The following is a 22,033-nucleotide window of genomic DNA, read 5'->3' as shown; positions in this document are numbered from 1 at the left end:
TATAGAACCACAGTCTTTGACAACAGAATCTTAATAATGTTCAAACTCATAATTTAAATTAATCATGGTCAATTTTTAACCACTGGGCGATCACTACAGTAGTACCTCGACCTTACAGAAGATCACAGCTAAATAATACTGCTTTAAAACAGTGTTGTGTTTCTGTTGTTGGTGAGTAAGGTGACTGAAGCCCCTGGGAGGAATTGGGGATAGGGTCGGCAACGTGCTTGCAATGCTTCTGGTATTGCAGACGTCTAAAAGCTACGGTAATCGCTTACTATCAGGTGAGCCGTACGCTTGTTTTCCGACCTAATTATATAAAAAAGTAATTACCGTAAAGTAGAGGGCATAGCAGGAAATATCCTGCTTAAAATTTTAAGCAGCACATTTGGGAAAGTACATCAACATTCAAATAGATCACAGCTAATTAATATTGCTTTCAAGTAGTGTTGTATTCCCGTGGTGAGTTATGTGACCAGAGCTCCCGGGTAAGGAGGAGATAGGGAGAAGATCGACACGCGTTTGCGATGCTTCCAGTACTATAGGCGTTGCGGGAGACTACGGTAAACGCTTACGATAATGTTACGATATTTGTATATAAAAAAGAAATTATCAACGGTCTGATTTGTTTCATATTTCCATATTCATCGCGTTTATTGACCCAATGTCATATCAGAGCGTGATATGTGAATTTGTTATTTGATTATTTAATTATCACAGTCGTCTCATTCCGTGTACAAGCGATTTGTTTTATAAAAGCGGATGTCGTTTGATGATAGTCTCTAATTTGAAACAAAAACGTATTACCAACATTGAATTAAATAAATAAAAAATCCTTAATATTGGGAGCCATTAATCTATAATGAAGTTACTTTAATTTTAAAATTACAGTTTTTTTATGCATATATCTACATATATCACATGAACTTTGTATGATAATTTTTCAGTTTGTTTTTACTTTAATTACAAAATTTTTAAGCTCGTATTTTTCATGAATTCATTAATATTATAGTGTTATTTTTAACTATTTAATTTACTATTTTAATGTGTAAAATTTCTTTAAAGATCAATAACTAATTTTTAAATCATCTATTAAAAATTCACCTGTGGGAACAATAATATAAAGGAATAAAATACACGCAGCTTATACTACCTTCCATAATAATATTCATACTCCTGTAGTATTAAAAAGCTTGAAGAGTAATTTGTTTGCAAATTTTAACCAGTACTTTTAAAAGCTTTATTCAAAATATTCTTTTTTGTTTTGAAAAGTTTTAGGACAAAGATTTGAGTAATAAAGTACTATTTATTCGTAGGTTTGGAAGAAGCTGCAATTAAAAATTGAAAAACTTGAAACACACGTAAGAGATTTATTTCGTTTTGTTTGTTTGTTGGTTTCCGATTTATTTTTGAGCTAGAGCGCCTTTTTATTGAAGATTGGCCGGCTATAAAACATTTCATTGTGATTCATAAGACGTAAGCGGCGATCCAAAAATATAACTTAACGACGCGTTAGCGCAGCGGGAATAGCACTGGCTGTTGCGCTGGCGGTCGCGGTTTTGATTCCCGCTCACGACTGACATTTGTATCGACCATATAAATGTTAGTCATGGTCTGGGCGTTGTGTTTGTGTATTGTATGTGTTTCCGGACCCCAACACAGGAGAAAATCCTACTGGGAGAATCCGTTGAGTATGAAGCGTTTATAAATATAACTACTACTACATCGCTATCTATACCTGCCTACATGTAATAAACTGGCAACCGAATGTCTGTATTTGTATATTAAGGTGAAACCAATTATAGGAGGCGTTAGGAGAGAAACAGAAACCAAAACAATTATTTTTATAATTTTTGTAGTTTTAATTTTATTTTATTTGCTGGTTTATGTTTTACCTTGATCTCTCTACAAGTGGAGTTATTACTCTATAAAAAATAGTAGTCAAACATTATTCTTTCTTACATTTATCGACGCAGACAAAGTCCTAATCACAACATAGAATATAAATAATTACGTCATTCTTCATTTCAGTGTATATAAATACCAAATACTCGTATACCAAAATTTGACTTCATAAAAAGTAATAAAAAGGTTTGCAAATAAAAATGAAAACGTATAGCCCGATTGCTGTCCTATGGACCATGAATAACCGATGTCCATTCAAAGTATTTGTAAAAGTTTGTATCGTTTTTGCTGTTAAAAAATGGAACCAGATGACAGACAATATCTTTCATTTAAATTTTTTTATCAAAATTGGTAGTACGAACTACGGTAAAAAGTTATGAGGTATAAAAAAATGCAGTCGAATAGAAAAACTCCTCTTTTGAGGGCGTTTAAAAAAATGGCGGTACGAAGTTCACAGTAATGACGATCGAAGTTATTTATTTTATACTTATTTCATATACATATTTATTTGAAGAAAATATTTACATTATTATGTATGATTATTACAAATCCAAATTAATACATTTCTAGATAATTTTTGTAAAAAACATTTCCACTCGGATTATTGGCTAGAATTTTGACAAATTTCCCTGTTTCATGGTTATTTTGATTGTCTGACCAAAACTGAACCAGACTTGTGGCTTATAACAAATAAAATTTGTATCACATCAGCCTATCGCAGTTCACTATTGGAAATAGGCCTCCACAAGTTCGAGCCAAAAATGGCATGAACTCATGTGTTTTGCCCATAGTCACCACGCTGGGTAGGTGGGTTGGTGACCGCAGGGCTGGCTTTGTCGCACCGAAGACTGTGTATTTCAAAGTCAGTAGTTGAATGGTTATCCCGCCATCGGTCGGCTTTTTAAGTTCCAAGGTGGTAGTGGAACTGTGTTGTCTCTTATTCGCCTCTTACGACACCCACGGAAAGAGAGAGGGTGGCTATATTCTTTAATGCCGTGACCACACAGCATAAAGACTATTAACAAATGAAATGTGTATGGATTATTACAAACAAATATATACTAAAAATAAATTTTAGCCGGGATTCACGGCTATAAATAAAAAATACGAGGTTTATATTATTTATATAAGCTGAAATGATAACTTCGTTCGATTTTACATGATTAATGGCACTCTCAATATCCTAATAGGATTAACGCTAACAGGAAAAGATTTATTGCTCTAAATAGCAGAGTATCAAAAGAAACTCATTAAACATTATGTAAGCGCGGTTGTTTAAGTGATTTATTACAATACTGAACAGGAAGGACTTTGCGACCAGAGAAAATGACAATATAATTGACTCCTACAGAGAATATTACTTTTAAACTAATATTTATACAATTTGAAAGTATACTACACAGTATGTTAGTGTAATAAGTTACGCTGTTGGAAAAAGGCATGTTCTTTTCTTCAAAAAGATCAGATCTTATTCCATCACGTTTCAATGAGAACTGGCAGATACACACGTCACAGAATTTTTCCAGAGACAAGCAGGTTTCTTCGCGATTCTTTCTTAACCAGCAAACGTGGTATGTTTTTGGAAAAAAAATCAAGTAATATCTTGACACCGCTAATTTAAACATATCCATTGGTTTTGATCATATACCCCTTGAGACATTTCATTATAATATAATTTATAATAATTAATGACCTTGCACGAAATGGCTCTACGAGTAAAATATCTACCTTTTTCTTTTAATTAAGCCAGTTAGTCATTGATATATTTAAACCAATATAATTAAACCAATAAGTCGTTAGTAATATTTCGATAACTATAAAAAACCACCAATTACAATCTGTTATTTAACTTTTATATTTATTAAGTCATATATAAAAGCTATCACTGAGCTTTGTGTACGTTCTAAAAATAACATTAGATTGTGTCACGAAAAGTTAAATGGCTTTTAACCTAACTCATGGTTATGGATACTTTTTCAATAAAAAATTGTAGTTTTGCCGCACAAAGATAAAATACTCAAGTGCCTCTGAGTTCCCAGTTCTCAAGTTTGTTTAAAATTCATATCGTTTTCAGCAGTAAAGGGTTATGTATAATATAGCAAGGAAACTGTCACTTTTCAGGTAAAATTGGAAGTAATGCATATCAGACAAACCGCAATGAATCAACAATTGTATTTGTAAGATTTTTGCATGTCAGAAGGATAGTAAATTTTTAATTTACAAGTTATTTATGTATGGCAATAGAAGAAATCATACTATAAATAAATGTACAACTCATCTATTCGGATTAAATAAAACTATAATCGGCCATACCGATTGTTAATTCGATAAAATTTGTAATTTTTTTGTGCGGACGGACACTGGAGCCAAAAATGTACTTTTAACATATTTATCTCTCTATTTTTATTGTATTCTAAATAAAAATAAATACACACGAACGTCTAGAATAACAACAAAAAAATAGGACAACGAAGACTAGGACGATTTCTTTCAGGGAAAGAATGAAAGACCAAATGTGTCGAATTCTTCGAAATCGTTGGTATAGCTTATAGGTACATGCTTACATGGGTTGACTGGAAGAGATCTCTTTTAGAGATAACTTTGCTTTGCCAGCTTCCTATATTATAATGACTATTGTAAAATTACTAAGTGCAATAAAAAATATAATAATAATAATACATATACATTTAAAGTTGCAACTACTTACTGAAAATTCTTGTTTCTTAAATACAAATTTCCGAATTAACAAATGTAATACAAACTTTATTCAAACAAAATTATTAAACAAGTTTTTTATTTTAAGGAAACTTCGTCTTAAGTCCGTGATGGTAAGACGAGATACAGCAACCGTAAATAATCTCAGAAAGTCTAAGAATCAAAACTGGTGTATAAATTGTATTTTCTACAAATACAAACAACTTCATCAAAGTTTTAAAAACACAATTATTTTATAAACTTTTCATACAACAATGAAATCACAATTTTCTTAATTCAAGTAGACGTCAAAATTACTTTCTAATCATTATTTTAATAATTAAAACTATTTTGGTCTATAATAAGTTATGTTGTGTCCTGTGGTGAGTGATATACATATGTGGAGTTAGTGATTTTACATACACATACATACATATAATCACGCCGCTCCCGTAGGGATAGGCAGAGATCACTTCTTTCCACTTGCCTACGATCCTTACATACTTCTTTCGCTTTGTCCACTTTCATTATTCCCTTTATACATGCTCTTTGGTTTAGGGTACTCTTGAGCTGGCCTTTTTTCAAGACGTCCCTTATTTGGTCTCGGGACGTCCGCCTAGGTCTACCCCTTCCAACCCTTTCATTCACACTCGCCTTATACACTTTTTTCGTCAATCGTTCTTTTATCTTTCTCTCGACATGGCCAAACCATCTGAGCATACCTTTCTCAGTTTTCGTCAATACATATTCTTTTAGACCACAACGTTTCCTTATCTCACTATTTCTTATTCTGTCACTCAGTTTAACTCCTATCATACTTCTTAACGCTCTCATCTCAACTGCATTTATTCTACTTTCATGTTTCTTCTGCCATACCCAACTTTCACTTCCGTAGATGAGTATCGGAACCAACACCCCCTCATGCACAGCCAAACGAGCCTTGTTAGACACCCCCCGACTGCTCATAAAGGAGTGCAAAGCCCCATTCACCCCGTTTCCTGCATTCACTTTTCTTTCAATATCACTCTCACACTTTCCATCTCTTGTAAACTTTGAACCCAGATACGCAAACTCATTCAATTGTTCGATTTGTTCATCTCCAATCACGATATTGCAGTCTGTTACTGCCTCATCTCTTTCAAACACCATCACTTTCGGCTTCTTTACATTCATAGCAGTTACCATCTCCTGCAACTCAGCCGAAGACGCAAGTAATACTTGGTCATCAGCATAGAGAAGACATTTGATGAGTAACTCATTCATTCTCAACCCACTTTCATTCTCTTTTAAATCTCTCAAACCATTGTCCATGAACAGATTAAACAGCCACGGTGACGCTACATATCCCTGTCTAACACCTTTTTCGACATTAAACCATTCAGTGTATGCCCCGTTTATACTCACACAAGCACTAGAACCCCTATAAAAAGACTGCAATGCTCGTATAAGGACACTGCTCACACCATTTACGGCCAACGCTGACCACAATTCATCCCTCATCGCTCTATCATAGGCCTTTTCTAAATCCACGAACGCGCAATAGACTTTTTTGTTTTTAGCCAAACACTTTTCAGCTATGCACCGCAAAGAAAAGAGCTGATCCGTACATCCCATTCTCTTTGCACGCCTTCCGCTTGTGCATCCCATACTTTTTCGTCTGTTTCATTCACAACCCTTTCAATCAACACTTTTGCATTCAATTTATCGCCGACGCTGAGGAGGCATATACCGCGGTAATTTATGCAGTCCTGCCGTGACCCTTTTCCCTTGTACGACACGGCTACGAACGAGACGATTACAGCTTTGCACCAGTCTCTCGGTACTTACCCATTTCACGAGCACAAACTGAAAAGGCGGTACAGCTGGCTAGCCACTACGCCATGTCCAGCCTTCAGTATTTCGACGGTAATCCTGTCATGCCCTGCAGCCTTACCTAATCTCATACCTTTCAACGCTTTCACTATTTCATCCTTGCTTATCTCATTTTCATCATCATTTATACTCTCTTCCATGAAAGATGCCGTATGTTGTACCTGCACTTCCTCTCTTTCGAACAAACTTTCAAAATATTCTTTCCATCTCTTTAACACACATTCTTCTCCTTTTATAATGCTCCCATCTTGACTTCTGATTGTACTCAGTTCCGAGGTAGAGTTTTTTCCTTTGGCAGTTTTGATGGATTTCCAGAAAAACTTGATGTTTGACTGGAAATCTTCAGTGAGTCTTCTTTTGAAATCATCCTTTCGTTCTTCTTTCTTTCTAGACACAACTTCTTTCGCCGATAATTTCAATCTTTTATACTTCGTTCTTGCTTCCTTTATCTCGTCATCCGCTGCCTTTTGAACTTTTTGGTTAGCTTTTGTCGCTAACCAATCCAACCACGCTTTCTTCTTTTCTTGCACAGCCTTTTTCGTACATCTTTATCCATCCACACATTATAGTTCTTTCTTCCTTTGCTTCTTTTAGCTACCCCCCATACTTCAATCGCAACATTCACGACCCCTTTCTTAAATGTATCCCACAAATCTTCAATCGCACCTATCTCTTCTATGCCTTTAAAACTTTATTTCAGTTTCTCTACATACTCGTCTTTCTTTTCCTTTTCTTGTAGGCTTTCCACTTTCACTCTGTCCAAAACACTCGTAGGCTCGGCCCTTCGGTGTCGCCATCGTTTAAAGAAGCCACGCATTCGGGCTACGACCAGGAAGTGGTCTGTGTCGAGGCCTACACCCCGGTATGCCTGAATGTCTAGCACTTTCTTCCTTAGTCTTTCATCCACTATTATAAAATCAATCATACTTCTAGACTCACCCTCATCTCTTGTATGCAAATGGATCTTTTTGTGGTCAAAAATTGCGTTGGCCATGCAAAGATTCCATTTCAAGCATACTTCAAGCAGGCTTTTCCCATTGCCATTTACTCTCTCGTCCCCAAACGTACCCAGAACTCTTTCATACCCACGCTTCACTCCAACCCATCCATTAAAGTCCCCTAACATCACGATCCGTTCCCTTTCTCCGCACTTATTCAAGACATCTCTCATGCTATCCCAAAATTCCTCTCTCTCCTGTTGGGTTTTTGATGACTCACCTCCGCGCAGCTCTGTCGGTGTATGCACCGACCCCAACGATAAAAAAGCGAGTGAGTCCGACTTTTAGCCTGATCCAGTGGAGTCTTGGGCTTACACATTCATGCTCCATCACACATTCAACCATTCGAGAGGAAAGAATCACACCAACTCCCTGACAGCCTCGGCTGGTTTCAGAGACTCCCGAACAGTATGCCTATGTATGTAGGGACCATGTGGTGTCACATCCCTTTCTCTTAGTTTCATTCACGCATAGAACATCTATACATCATTCATCCATCATCTGACATATTTCATCTACCTTACCATTCATTCCTCCTCTGACATTCAACGTAGGGAAACGGCTCTCCATGGGCAACTTTTCGCCTCCGAGAGAAACGAGACGTGATGGGTGGCGAACCACAACCCCGCCATTTTGATTAGTTAATTTATTTTTATCCATGCGTTCCCACGAAATAGCAAGGGAAAGGTTTGTTCACCCCAGCAGAGACCCGCATGTCAGGGTAAGGCTGGCCTAATTCTGGGTTACCCGGTCCTAGGGCATAGTGGCACGCTAACGACTAGGCTTGCCCCAAGTCACGCATCCATCCGCGCGGCAGACGTTGGATTGGTGGAGAGGGTAGAAATAGGGAAAGGGAAGGACAGGTGGTGTGAAAAGGAAGATAGGTAAGTTAGTGTGGGGAATAGGAAATGTAGGATATTACCGCAAACCCGTATACTATACCAAAACTTCTGAACAGGTAATTGGGATGAGTATCCCATCCCATAAATGTAGTTAGTGATTTTAACAGAAACGAAAAAATAACGATTTTTTTTCTTATTCCTGTTCTTCTATCTGCTATAGTTACGGAAATATTTTATCCACAGTGATATAGTACTGTGTTAATAACCGTGTTAAAAATTCGTGAATATCGATATTTGTCAAGTTGTTCGTCTTTGTCAGCATTCAAAACTACCTTTCGTATTTTATGATTTAAGTGAAATTTCATTAAATTTCACATTTGATTATAAGTCAATTTATCGAGAATAATCTAATATTGTATACATAATAGATATATGGAGATAAATTCTCTTTGGACCTAAGAGTTTCGTGTAAAATTCAGGTAATTTTTGTGAATTTCGCGAATTTCAGTCTAAAGGTTTATATTTTTATCTTTTGTTTGAGTAACATTGTGCTAGGATCATTATTCGAGAGTTTATACAAAGACAAGTTAAAAAAAGACTAACTAATCAGTTAATTTTAGCACTTAATAATCGTAAAAAATTATACAATTGAAAGGTTTTTTATAAATTACTTTTAAAATAAAGATTTACCAAACATAATAAAATGTATCCTGAAAAAGACTTTTACTCTACAAAAGAAGACTCCAGTTGAACCTACCCCATTTAACTCATGAACAAGAATTTTTTGTAATCTTGTGATTTCTTTAAAACGATTAAATAATTCTTGTAAAATAATAGTGTTGATTAATTATTGCAAATGTGAAGCTACCAGTAATTCGGAATGTAGTTACTCAAAAAAAAAATCTGAAAGAAATTCAGAAGGATATTTTTTTAAAAATTGTCTTGTAATCAATATGATCTTCAACCTAATAATTATAAATATGCTTTAATTAGTAATAATGTTTTAATATAATAAATGAATATAAAAAATAAAATAAAAATAAAAAGTAACCAACCTTATTAAGTTTTTTTTTTAATATACCTTAGATTAATTCAAACCAGAAACAAATATAAGTACAAATAGAAATGTTCAAAAAGATAGTACGAATAGTGGTATCGAAATATATCATCCGATATCAAATTCTAGTCAAAACGAAATAATAATTGTTTCTCCGTGTATTAAATACGTATTTTGATTTGAAAGTAATACAGCAGCAAGAAAACTTTTACATATACCCTAAATAAAAAGTAGATATGAAATTAAAATATTGTATTACATCATTTTAGTTAATTTTGCTCTTATATGTGTTTGCTTTTCATGGAAATAACAAGATAGTAAGCATTAAACTGAAGATGAGTGAACGCCCATAAACTATAACAGCAAAGAATAGATAAATACAGCGCTCTGAGAGAAAGTAAGGGGGAAAAGGAGTAAGAGGTAAAAGTTAGCTGGAAGGATTAGCTTTGAGCTTTGCTTGAAAATTTGAAGCGCGAATTATTACAGTCATAAGTACAGCTACTATTTTCCACACTCGTGACTTGTAAACAGTTATTGCGAAGATATATGCTTTCGTCATTCTGCAATAATTTTACTCATTTTAGCGTACAAAAAATTGAAAATGAAAAACAAAAACAGAACCTAAGTAAATATAACCCCAATATTTTTACAGGATGACATTTATCGAAACCCCTCATCTGTCACGTTATACGTAAAACATGTGATACAAAACAGAAAGAAAGATATTTTTATTTGGAGCAATCACATACATTGCGTTATAAAAATATTGTTTAGTATATTAAATGTCAAGCTACTATTTTTCCCGCAATCATAACTAATTATGACAGTGTCAAGCAATGATATTATTTGTGTACTGTGCTAAGTCTTCTAAATAATTAGAGATGACAGTGATCTTGCTTTCTCATCCAAGACTGAGAATTCAAATATGTATATAATAATCAGCTATCTCCTAAAACAAACGCATTAAGCTGCCTGAATGAGATATAGTTAAATAAAAAAAAAATATTAAAGGTGGAAAAATTAATGAAATTGATTAAATAATTTCAGAATTATTCGACTATGAACAAAAAAAAAAAACCTTTTCTTATTCTTAGTATAAGATAATCGAATAGATCTCTTTCCAAACAAGAATTCCTAATCTTTGAAAAACATGAATCTGTCACTGGTGCCAAACTTTTCGGTCATTCTCCAATTCGGCGTTCTTTGCCTAATTACCGTGACGTTTTTTATTTTTCACTGATTTGACTTAAACACATTAAAATATGAAACAAATCAAAAATACGAATTCAATAATTAATTTGGCATGTAACAGTTAATTGTGGTTTTCTAGATAATGAGACTTAAAAAATTTATGGGTATGGTAATTAGAAAATTTTTATATTTAATGTAACGGTAATTAGAAAATATGCTGTGTGGTTACGGCAGTAAGAATATAGCCACTCCCTCTCTTCCCGTGAGTATCGTAAGAGGTGACTAAGGTATTACACAGTTCCACTACCACCCTGGAACTTGAAAGTGCCGACCGATGGCGGGATAATCATCCAACTACTGGTTTTGAAATACACAGGCCGAAGACGGGCAGCAGCGTCTTAGGTGCAACAAAGCCAGCCCTGCGGTCTCCAACCCTGCCCAGCGTGGTGACTATGGGCAAGACAAGACAAGACACATGAGTTTACGCCACGTTTTTCTTGAAATATATTCTCTCTTGCCAGGACAAATGCGACTGATCTCATCTTGCTCTACAAAAATTTGGACGTCTTGTTTGGTTTTCTCTACAGTAGTCCCTATATTATTATTATGTAAATACTTTGGTTCTATTTCTTTATCATGACTTTGTTTTGGTTTTGGATGGAGCGTGTTTTATATTTCAGTCTTAATGCTTGCTTCCTGTACTTTTCTTTTGCTCTTCTTAGCTCTATTGTTTTGTCTCAAATATGACATTTCTTTATTTGGTTTCTATACATGCCTTCTAAATAACAATAAGAGTGAGATTTTTTTACGTATCGGTTTCTCGACAGTTATCTTTGAAGATGGTGAAGTTGGTGAAGTTGGTGTTGAACACAAGGAAGACGCTCGTTCCGTAATATTCACACTTGTATCTTTATTTTCGGTCAAATGCTCATTATTAATTAATAATAAAATAACATACTTTCTGTAGAAGATGATGACAGAGCACTAGATGGACGCGGCGTTGATGTGGTTAAAAAAGATTTAAAATTTGGTGTCTTTTTCAAGGGAACTAATTCTTTTTCAAAAGAAGTCGACTGCAGAAAAATTTCGTCTTGCTGATTATCTTCTTTTTTTGATTTGGGATTTTCGGGACAATTTTGTACTCTTTAGTGTACTTTTTAGCGCAGCGAGTATGATAAATCATTGAGATGTGGTGTGACAAAGTTTCAAGAGGATCTGTTATATTGTTATCAAACACCTCTATATCTAAGGTCACTTCTTCCTCGATTGTTTTCAATTTTCCCTTTTCTTTTTGTCTTTTATAGTAAGCTCTGAAATTTTCTCTACTTCTTTTTTGAGTTTTCTTCCGGCTTTTGGTGACATTTCGCAGATAGGCAGTATTTTTTTATTTTTTTTTTATTGTACCCTTCTTTCTCCTTTATTTTTTTTTTGATTGCTAATACAAAAAGGGGCATTTTTAATTCGTTCTCGGCATTGTCGCGCGGCAAGCTTTCTATTTTCTTTAACTTCCTCTTTGGTCTTTTTAGGTTTTCCTATCCCATAAATTAAATAATATGATGAATGGTCAGCATATAATATAGACATATTTACGGACAATAATAATAATAATCTACGAAAACCGCGGTAAACAAGTATTACTTTTTCATACAACGGTAATTATAAACATATGGTAAGTAGTATACGGTAATTAGAAAACGATAAATTTTCATAAAAATGTTTAAAACCGACACAGTATACAAATTCTAGCTTATTACAACGTACGGAGGCCAAAGTACTGTCTCCATTTACATGATCAACTTGGGTCTATCTTAAAAATCTAGTATTAAAATAAGAACAACGGTAATTAGAAAAGTTTTTAACCAAGGCTACGGTAATTATATACTCACGTGCTTCATTGGCGGTACACTAACATGAGAGTCATACAACTGCTGATGGACCTCGGTACACACTGAGGAGACGCGATGCGTACGGTAGTGATGTGCCAAATACTTTTATTTAGGGATGTTCACTCGAGAACAGTAGATGTTACGGTAATTAGAAGTTTCCATTGGACATACGATTACTTCATAATAATTATTTGTAGACTGGTTCTATTGAGTTGATATTTTGTTATGCGATACATGCTGCTTAATACCGTTTAAAACGTTGAATGGATCAAAGTAAATCTATACGCTATAAGAATTACAAGCAAGTTTTAAGATTAAGTTGGTGTGCGGACACGCCACGGCAATTAGAGAACAGATGTTTTTTGAACATAAGTTAAATTAATTTAGTCTTAATTACTTAAAACAGAAGCCAATATTTTTTTTACAGCTAGGTACGGATGCTATCTAAAATATATAAAAAAGTGCATGATTGAATATGATGATATTACGGTTTAAACAAGCCCGGACACGAAAAATTTGCTAATCGGAGAATGGCCGTTTTTATTTTGTTGATACGATGATTTCGAGCAATCCATTCCTAAAAATATTTAATTAATTTTGAGATAAATATATTAAATATGGGCAACAATACTTTTATCCAGAACAGAGTTTCAGTTAGATGTACACAGCTTTGTAACATACCAAAATAACAATACGTATTCTAAGTAAAATAATTGAAATAACTAAAGTTCTAAATTACGACCATTTCCTGCCATTAGATAAAATCAATTATGCGATGACCACATAATGGATGTATGACAGATAAAGCCAATATTATTAAACCTTTTGGCTTAGCGGTTTTCGGTTCGTGATTTTAATATAATTGATTCTGTTATTTTATATTTCAATAATATTATCTTTTTAATAAACGAAACTTATTAGTATTCTTAAAATCCTTCGACAGCCGTTTCGGCTTTGTAGTTCAATTCAAATTTTATTTGCTGTGATGCTGGTGTTGCGAGCCTACATAGCCCGTTTTTGTTGACCCAAGGGAAATTCGTTATTCTTCTCTGGGCTGGAGAGTATGTCAGACTTGTACCAACTAAAACCCCTGGGGTGTTCCTTCGATACGCCTGGGCGAAATCACGGGGAGGTGGTTGCACTTCCGTAATTCCGCCAGCGTTTGCCCTTAGAGCCCGTTGAGATTAGCAATTCCTGAGAAGTTTCCTTGAACACAAAGCTGCCTCCCTCTTCGATATCGTGAGCGAGTTAGAGTCTTGTTTTTGCTCCCGTTCTACCGCTTCCTTCTGCAGCAATATGGATTTATAGAAGGCGAAAACTACATTCCATTTTCTTCACTGTCGACTATGGCCCTAATTAAAGCCGACAGCAAGACCGGTCCAGCAACTGCCGATAAACTCGCCCCATACTGGACGCATGTATTTGCGCGCATGTGCTCTGCCGTATCCTTGGCGCCGACATTGCAATGGGACACTCCAACGTCGGTTTTCGCCCCGGTACTCAGCACAGATAGCAGACGAAGCAGCCATGCCCGATAAAAATCTGTGCCGAGTGAAAAGACACCGCACCGTGTCTCCTTTCAACCCAGCTAAGCAGGCAGGGGCGAATCTCCGTCACCAGCTCCCGGCTGGCATCTTAATTTTCTAGGATGGCCGACCATTTCCGGAAAATATCGCGAGCCACTCTCTTCCATCGCACGATTTATTGTGGAAGAGGCGATTCATGCCGGCGACCTTTGTGAGGACTTTTACCTCCAATTCCCACGGAGGACTGCTGGCAAGAAGACACTGCACGAGCATACTGCACGGTGTAAGTACACCTTGCGGTACGCTCGTGTAGTTTACAGAGCGACAGCACGTTGCGGCCGTTTTAGCAATAGCACATTTCTGGCAAAATCGGTGTGCCATAGAGTGCCATTGAACGCACAACTGCAGCTTAAAAGTGTCTACATTTGTCGCCGAGCTTCCATAGCCTGCGGTAACCATCAGCTATACCGGACTACTTGACCCTAGTGGTTAGAAATCTCGTAATTAAAACGCCTTGTACTTATTACTTGTACTTATACCTTTCTAATAGGTTTCCAACAACTTTTTATATTAATAGTCCTATAAAATATAGCTTATGATGTTAGTATGTACTGTGTGGCTACGGTACTAAAGAATTTAGCCACCACCTCCCTTCCCATGAGTGTCGTAAGAGGCAACTAAGGGACATCACAGTTTCACTACCACCTTGGAACTTAAAAAGCCGACCGGTGGCGGGATAACCATCAAACTGCTGGCTTTGAAATACACAAGCCGAAAACGGGCAGCAGCGTCTTCGGTGCGACAAAGCCAGTACTGCGGTCACCAACCCACCTGCCCAGCGTGGTGACTATGGGCAAAACACATGAGTTCACGTTATTTTTGGCGTAAACTTGTGGAGGCCTATGTCCAGCAGTGGACTGTATAGGCTGTAATGATGATGTATTATATTTATTGTTAAGTGTTAGAGTTTTGCTAATGATAATTTATACTGTAAACACATATAAACAATCCTTTTGTAAATTATTATAATAAAATAAAAAAGCCTGTAACTTTAATTTCAAGCATTATAATAACAAAAATACATTAATGCTAATTTTAATTATGGATTAAACTCTGCAAAAAATGTTTTTTTTATGAAGAAAATTGGGGAATTAATAATAATAGCGTCTGCGATTTTTTTCTCTTTTCGTTTACGTTTTGCAGAGTTATTTTGTTACTTCATAGAAGTATATTTTTCAACGAAAAATATTAAAACCCTATTAAATTGTAACATTATAATTAAATCGAGAGACAAACAAATCAGACTTAGCATTCAAGAAACTCATTATAGTTTAACGTTATAGAATAAACAATTGTGTTTGCTCGCAAACGAAAAAACCGACTCCAATTACATAGACAAGTTAGGCAACGTAAGTAGACGAAACAAATTAACAAATGCACTCGTCATCACTACGATTTTCGAGAGTTTCCCCCGATTTCTCTGATATTCCATCATCAGATCCTAGTTTCCTTATCATGGTACGGGGTGGGATATCTCCTTTCCAACAAAAAAAGAATTATCAAAATCGTTTCATAAACGACGAAGTTATCCTCGAACATACATAAAATATATACGGTGGAATTGAGCCACCTCCTCCCTTTTTGAAGTCGGTTAAAAAGACAACATCGAATCGTCATACAACCTAATAATTATTATTATCTAATTTTTAAATATTAACTGACATTTAACAAGTTACAGGAGTAGAGGTGCAGGAGAGGCTGAATACATTTAAATCTAATTAGGAATATATTTAAATACTAAATTAATGGAAATCCTCATGTCAATGAACCTTCAACATACATTCATGAAATAAAAATATAAAAATGTAAGCCACTAATACACATTTTACATGTATTTACATAAAAGTAAGGTATGACCCGGTATGACTGATCACGGAAGTGATGCGTATATACAGGGTGTCCCAGAAAGAATGGATAACCCTGAAGCGCCTAATAGTACGGCTATCAAGCGCTCTAATAAAAATACACAAAACAAAAAATTCCAAGTGGTGCCAAAAATATGAGGTTTTTAAAAAAAAATACATATTTATTGACCTTACTCTACTTTCATGTACACCACGGCCGCAAATTAATGAAATTTGTTGTGTTTTTGGTGTTATCTTTTTCCTCATAGACTATACTATTAGAAATGCAGTAAAAAGTATGAGTATCTATTGTACTTTTTCGGAAAAAAAATATCAACTTCAATTTTTAGCATAAAATTTGATAAGAAAATAATTTTGATAAAGTTTGAGAGCCCTTCGTGAAAAAAAAAAGTATGAAGACCTAAGCGGCCAACTATTTCAAAAATATGCGCAGTTAATACAGATTACAAAATGGTATAATACATGATTTTATTTAACGTTAAGATGCAAAAAGAGTAAACTCGACTGAAGAAAGAAAAAAATAATGTTGTCTTAAATTGTTAAAATAAAAGCGTTAAGTTGTACATAAATCAATCTTTATTTTATAAAAGGTGTTCGAATTGTCTGCCACCGACTCTGAAACAAGCTCGACATCTTCTAATAAATGCTCTTCTAAGAAGTCGTGCGTAGCGCCGTTCAGTTATTATTGAAGCGGCTTCCTGCACACGACATCGTAATTCCTCCAAACTTGAAATAGGCTTGAAGTACACCTGTTCTTTTAGACAGCCCCAGTAAAAAAAATCTAGTGGATTTAAGTCCGGGGATCGCGAAGGCCACAAAATGGGACCCAAACGACCAATCCATCTATTTGGATACGTGGCATTTAAATACACACGGACGTTTGCAGCATAATGTGCAGGACAACCATCATTTTGTAGCCAGTGGGATTGTCTCACTTCCTCAGGCACGTCTTCCTTTTTTTTTTTATGTCACTAGGTCGGCAAACAAGCGTACGGCTCACCTGATGGTAAGCGATCACCGTAGCTTATAGACGCCTGCAATACCAGAAGCATCGCAAGCGCGTTACCGACCCAATCCCCAATCCCCCCAGGAGCTCTGGTCACCTTACTCACCAACAGGAACATAATACTGCTTGAAAACAGTATTATTTTGCTGTGATCTTCTGTAAGGTCGAGGTACTACCCCAGTCGGGCTGCTCCATATTTTGAGCAGGAAATTCCTGCTGTGCCCTACCTCAGTTAATCCTTCCTACCTTACCTTCCTTCAGGCGTCGTCTTTTTACTGGGGCTGTCTAAAAGAACAGGTGTACTTCAAGCCTATTTCAAGTTTGGAGGAATTACGATGTCGTGTGCAGGAAGCCGCTTCAATAATAACTGAACGGCGCTACGCACGACTTCTTAGAAGAGCATTTATTAGAAGATGTCGAGCTTGTATCAGAGTCGGTGGCAGACAATTCGAACACCTTTTATAAAATAAAGATTGATTTATGTACAACTTAACGCTTTTATTTTAACAATTTAAGACAACATTATTTTTTTCTTTCTTCAGTCGAGTTTACTCTTTTTGCATCTTAACGTTAAATAAAATCATGTATTATACCATTTTGTAATCTGTATTAACTGCGTATATTTTGAAATAGTTGGCCGCTTAGGTCTTCATACTTTTTTTTTTCACGAAGGGCTCTCAAACTTTGTCAAAATTATTTTCTTATCAAATTTTATGCTAAAAATTGAAGTTGATATTTTTTTTCCGAAAAAGTACAATAGATACTCATACTCTTTACTGCATTTCTAATAGTATAGTCTATGAGGAAAAAGATAACACCAAAAACACAACAAATTTCATTAATTTGCGGCCGTGGTATACATGAAAGTAGAGTAAGGTCAATAAATATGTATTTTTTTTAAAAAACCTCATATTTTTGGCACCACTTGGAATTTTTTGTTTTGTGTATTTTTATTAGAGCGCTTGATAGCCGTACTATTAGGCGCTTCAGGGTTATCCATTCTTTCTGGGACACCCTGTATAATAGAATATACTTAATTGCACACCACTCAAACAAAAATTTAGAATACTTTCTAGAACTATTTGAAGTTAGTTTTAGAAAATTTCTTTTTATTCATAAATGTATAGATTTATTTTTAGCGTTAACAGTATTTTTTACTTCTCTCACCTTCTCTCACCTCTCTCAATTCCTATTTATTACTAGTGACTGGCAACTGGGGGTATAGAGATATATTTTTCATAATAAGCTGCAACTAATTTCCCGCTATATTAAATGTACCGAAAATTGTAACTTAACGTGACCACAGGACAAAAACGACTTTCGATTGAAAAAAGAACCATCAAAATCGGTAAATATACGTAGTAAAAACTAAAAAGTTACGAGGTAAAACACATTAAAACACATATTGAGATCCTCCTTTTTCTTGAAGTTGGCTAAAATTAAAAGGCTAACTATATATTATATGTTTTGTTCAGCTAAGTTTTAATATAATTTTCTGATCTGGTTAAATTCGTGCATTTTGATTTCTGATTCCGTGACTTTTGCGCCAAAGCTTCGGTTTATTTACGTTGCTACGATACAATCTAATATATAAATTTTAGTTTTAGGATTTAATATTTGAAAATGGAGTGAAAATCATTTTTAAATAATTTTTAAAGAATGAAAGGGAAAATTTGTAACGCAAATACTTTTCATTTAAAATCGTGTCTGTCACTTCAATTGAATAAATAATTGAATTAATAAAGAAAGTGACACATTAATTAACTTTGAAACATTTAATATTTTTCACAGCAGATTTATCTCAAAAATTTTAGTCTAATTCTTATTAGCTTTCACTATAAATTCATATTTAATTTATTATAGAATTACTGCGAACGAATACTCACGAAAATAATTAAACTAGACTGAATTGAACATTGCGAAAAAATCAAACTAAAGCTTTAAATAGAAACAAAGTTAATTTAAGTGAATGAAGCTTACATGTACATATATCCTATAAAATTGTCGATTACATTGCTTTTTAGACACGATGGAAGTTTGACGTTTTTTAAAACCATGTGGTTTTTAACCAAGCGGTAATCACACATATATTTGAAAAAAAAACATAGCCCATATTTTAAGGCAATTTTTAATTTTTTATTCTCAATGAAAAAAATAAAAATAATATACAAGCTTAAATCGTAAATCCACTTCTGGGAATCCACTCGTTAGTCTTAAAGGATGACAATCTACGGGCTCTTATTCGTGTACTTCATAAATTGTACAGAACTACTTGACTACTAGGCCTATGCCTCTTTTGGATTGGCTAATAATTTTTCTACCATGAGAAACAATCGTTATCAGGGTTTGAAACCGACGGCGTTACTTGGTCTCTGAGGCACGTTGGGCTGACCTACAAGGACCTACAAGGATATGCAAGAAAAAAAGGTTTTCTTTTTATATAACTTGATCAGCAAATAAGCGTACGGCTCACCTGATGGTAAATGCAATCGCATCGCAAGCCATTTCCCAATCCTATCTCCGTTTCCCCCAGGAGCTCTAGTCATCTTACTCAGCAACAGGAACACAACACTGCAAAAAAAAATATTTAGCTGCGATCTTTTGTAAGGTCAAGGTACTACCCCCGTCGGGCTGCTCCATATTTTGAGCAGAAAATTTCCTGCTGTGCCCTAACTCAGTTAGACGACCCCTATTGTTTCACCCGCTGCTGTCACATTAAAGTATGCGCATCACTTTTAGCGCGTCATTTGGCTTTATACTTCCCAAAATTCTTCAGTAAGAATGATTAAGCAAACAAATATATATATATATATATCACTCATCACTTCAGCCTATCGCAGTCTTCAACCTGTGTATGTCAAAGCCAGTAGTTGGATGTTTATTCCGCCATCGGTCGGCTTTTAAGTTCAAAGGTAATAGTGGACTGTGTTTATCCCTTAGTCGCCTCTTACGTCAGCCACGGGAAGAGAGACGGTGGCTATATTCTTTACTGCCATATAGTATCGTATAGTATCCACGCAGCTTATATATATATATATATATACTATAAATGTACTATTATATATTTATACATAATACAATAGTATATTTTCATTCCATTTTTTTTCAAACAAGAACGAAACTCTGTAAATAATATAAGATACACACGAACCTTTTCTACTTGCATATTATGTTTTATATTATTTTATATTATTGAAGATTACCAACTAACGCTGCGTAGACATGTGGGGTGTTAGCTAATAATAGAGCTACAGGTGTTCACATCGATCGATAAGCACTATAATAAAAAGATACATAAATACATACACAATGGTTACATTCTATGGCCACATTTATTGCTATTTAAGTGAAAAACATTTTATAACAAAAAAAATAGTACTTAAACTGGTTACATATTGTGTACTAGTTGTTGCTCGCAACTTCGGACGCGTCAATTTCTGTTATTATGATCGTAATTAAGAAGATTTAAAAGTACTTCTGCGTTAATGATATTTTTAGTTTTATTTTTTTGTGGCAGAAAATATTCTGATTGTCCCTGCAACCCAATCTTGACAACGGGAAATATAGTTGGCCGTATGAAAAGCAGTCTTGACGTAAATTGATTCCTACATATTTAAATGTTTGCTCCTGTGCTTTATTTATGGTTACAGCAAAAGATAACTTAACGGGAAATTGGATTATTTTAAAATTAAAAGGTAAATCATTTGGAATCATTGGGATGCGAGGTATAAGCATTGTTTGACCAACTGCTGGACCAGTCAAAACTATTGCTACGATCACGTTGTTGCGCAGAAATTTGACTTAAAGTCGGGTCCCGTTACATAAATTTGGTGCTTTAAGATTTAAGTAAAATTATTGGGGCACCTATTTTTAACTTGAGAGAATGTGGGGGAAGGCCACTCGCTTTCAAAGAATTAAGAAACTCCTGTGGATGGAGTTAATTATGTCGTTAATTTCGTCAACGCTACTGTTTCTCGCCGCCAATATTGCCCTTTGACACGTACATTGATAATCTTTATTTTCTATTTCGACGATATCAGGGTAAACTAATCCTAAATCGCGATCAATTTCAATTTTATTTTCAAAACTAAACTACTAACTTTGAGGGAAAAATTGTGATACCTCCCCCGAAATGTGCTCTCTCGTTGATAGTTTTAAGGTATGAAAAAACTTCCCTAATGGGGAACTTTTAAGACAAGACTTTACAATGTCTGCTCTAGTTCCCCTTACTATTAGCGGTAAAGTTTGTCGAAAATCCCCTGCAAACATAACAGGAATCCCACCCATGATTTTATCACAGCTTCTAATATCTCTAAGATCTTCTCTATATAGAGCCTCTACATGAACTCTATGGATCATGGTACATTCGTCCTAGACTATCGAAGTGACATCTGATCATCATCTTTGACTGCGACACAGTTTTATACTAATGCAGTTATTATCGTTACAAATAGTTTTTGTTATGTACCAAATATTTGAAATAAATAAATATTATTATTAATAATATTATTATTACATAATAAATATTATCATTATTATTATTATTATTATTATCTTGCAACACTTTTCCCAATCTCTCTATCTCTCTGTAAAGAAACAGAGGCAGTTTATAAGTGGAATAAGCTGTTCGTCCACCTGCTAATAAAGTTGTAGCCATTCCTGACGATGTTACTGCCAATACTATTTTTCTCTGAGACCTTACTTTTGCTATCAATATCATATTCTTAATCAACAATACATTTATTTGGATAGGCGTTAATAATATGTTGATAAAATTCTTTGGCAAATAATTGGCATTAATGCATTAATTTCGACCAAACTGATTACCATAAAAAGGTTATATGAGTCAATCTTAAAAAATAGATATACTATCGAGGACATTTTTTTAGATCATTTAAAGAGGATAATTCTTTCACATATATTTTTTGGGGAACTTGAACCGTTGCAGCGCACGCAACAGAAGCCTTCAAATACGAATAATTTTCCCCGTTTTTTGCAACATTTTTTACTGATTCTTCGCTTCTATTGTTCGAAGCGTGATATTATATAGCCTTTAAGCTATTTAACATCATGCTATTATAATCTCTTTATCGAGGAAGGCTATCTAACACAAAAATAATTTCGAGTTTCG

The 22,033-nt window shown here is 34.8% G+C and overlaps 1 long non-coding RNA gene across 1 annotated transcript; it reads left to right on the top strand.

Annotated features, from left to right (window-relative positions):
* The first annotated feature begins 295 nt into the window (after positions 1-295).
* On the top strand, positions 296-21,720 carry LOC123661578. The gene is made up of 3 exons (XR_006744359.1): positions 296-325; positions 12,759-12,763; positions 21,655-21,720. It is a non-coding gene; the product is annotated as an uncharacterized LOC123661578 (long non-coding RNA).
* Positions 21,721-22,033: the final 313 nt, after the last annotated feature.

This window comes from Melitaea cinxia, chromosome 17, assembly GCF_905220565.1.
Source record: "Melitaea cinxia chromosome 17, ilMelCinx1.1, whole genome shotgun sequence".
NCBI lineage: Eukaryota > Metazoa > Arthropoda > Insecta > Lepidoptera > Nymphalidae > Melitaea > Melitaea cinxia.
The sequence above is the reverse complement of the archived record's forward strand: the minus strand, read 5'-3'. Positions and strand labels throughout refer to the sequence as shown.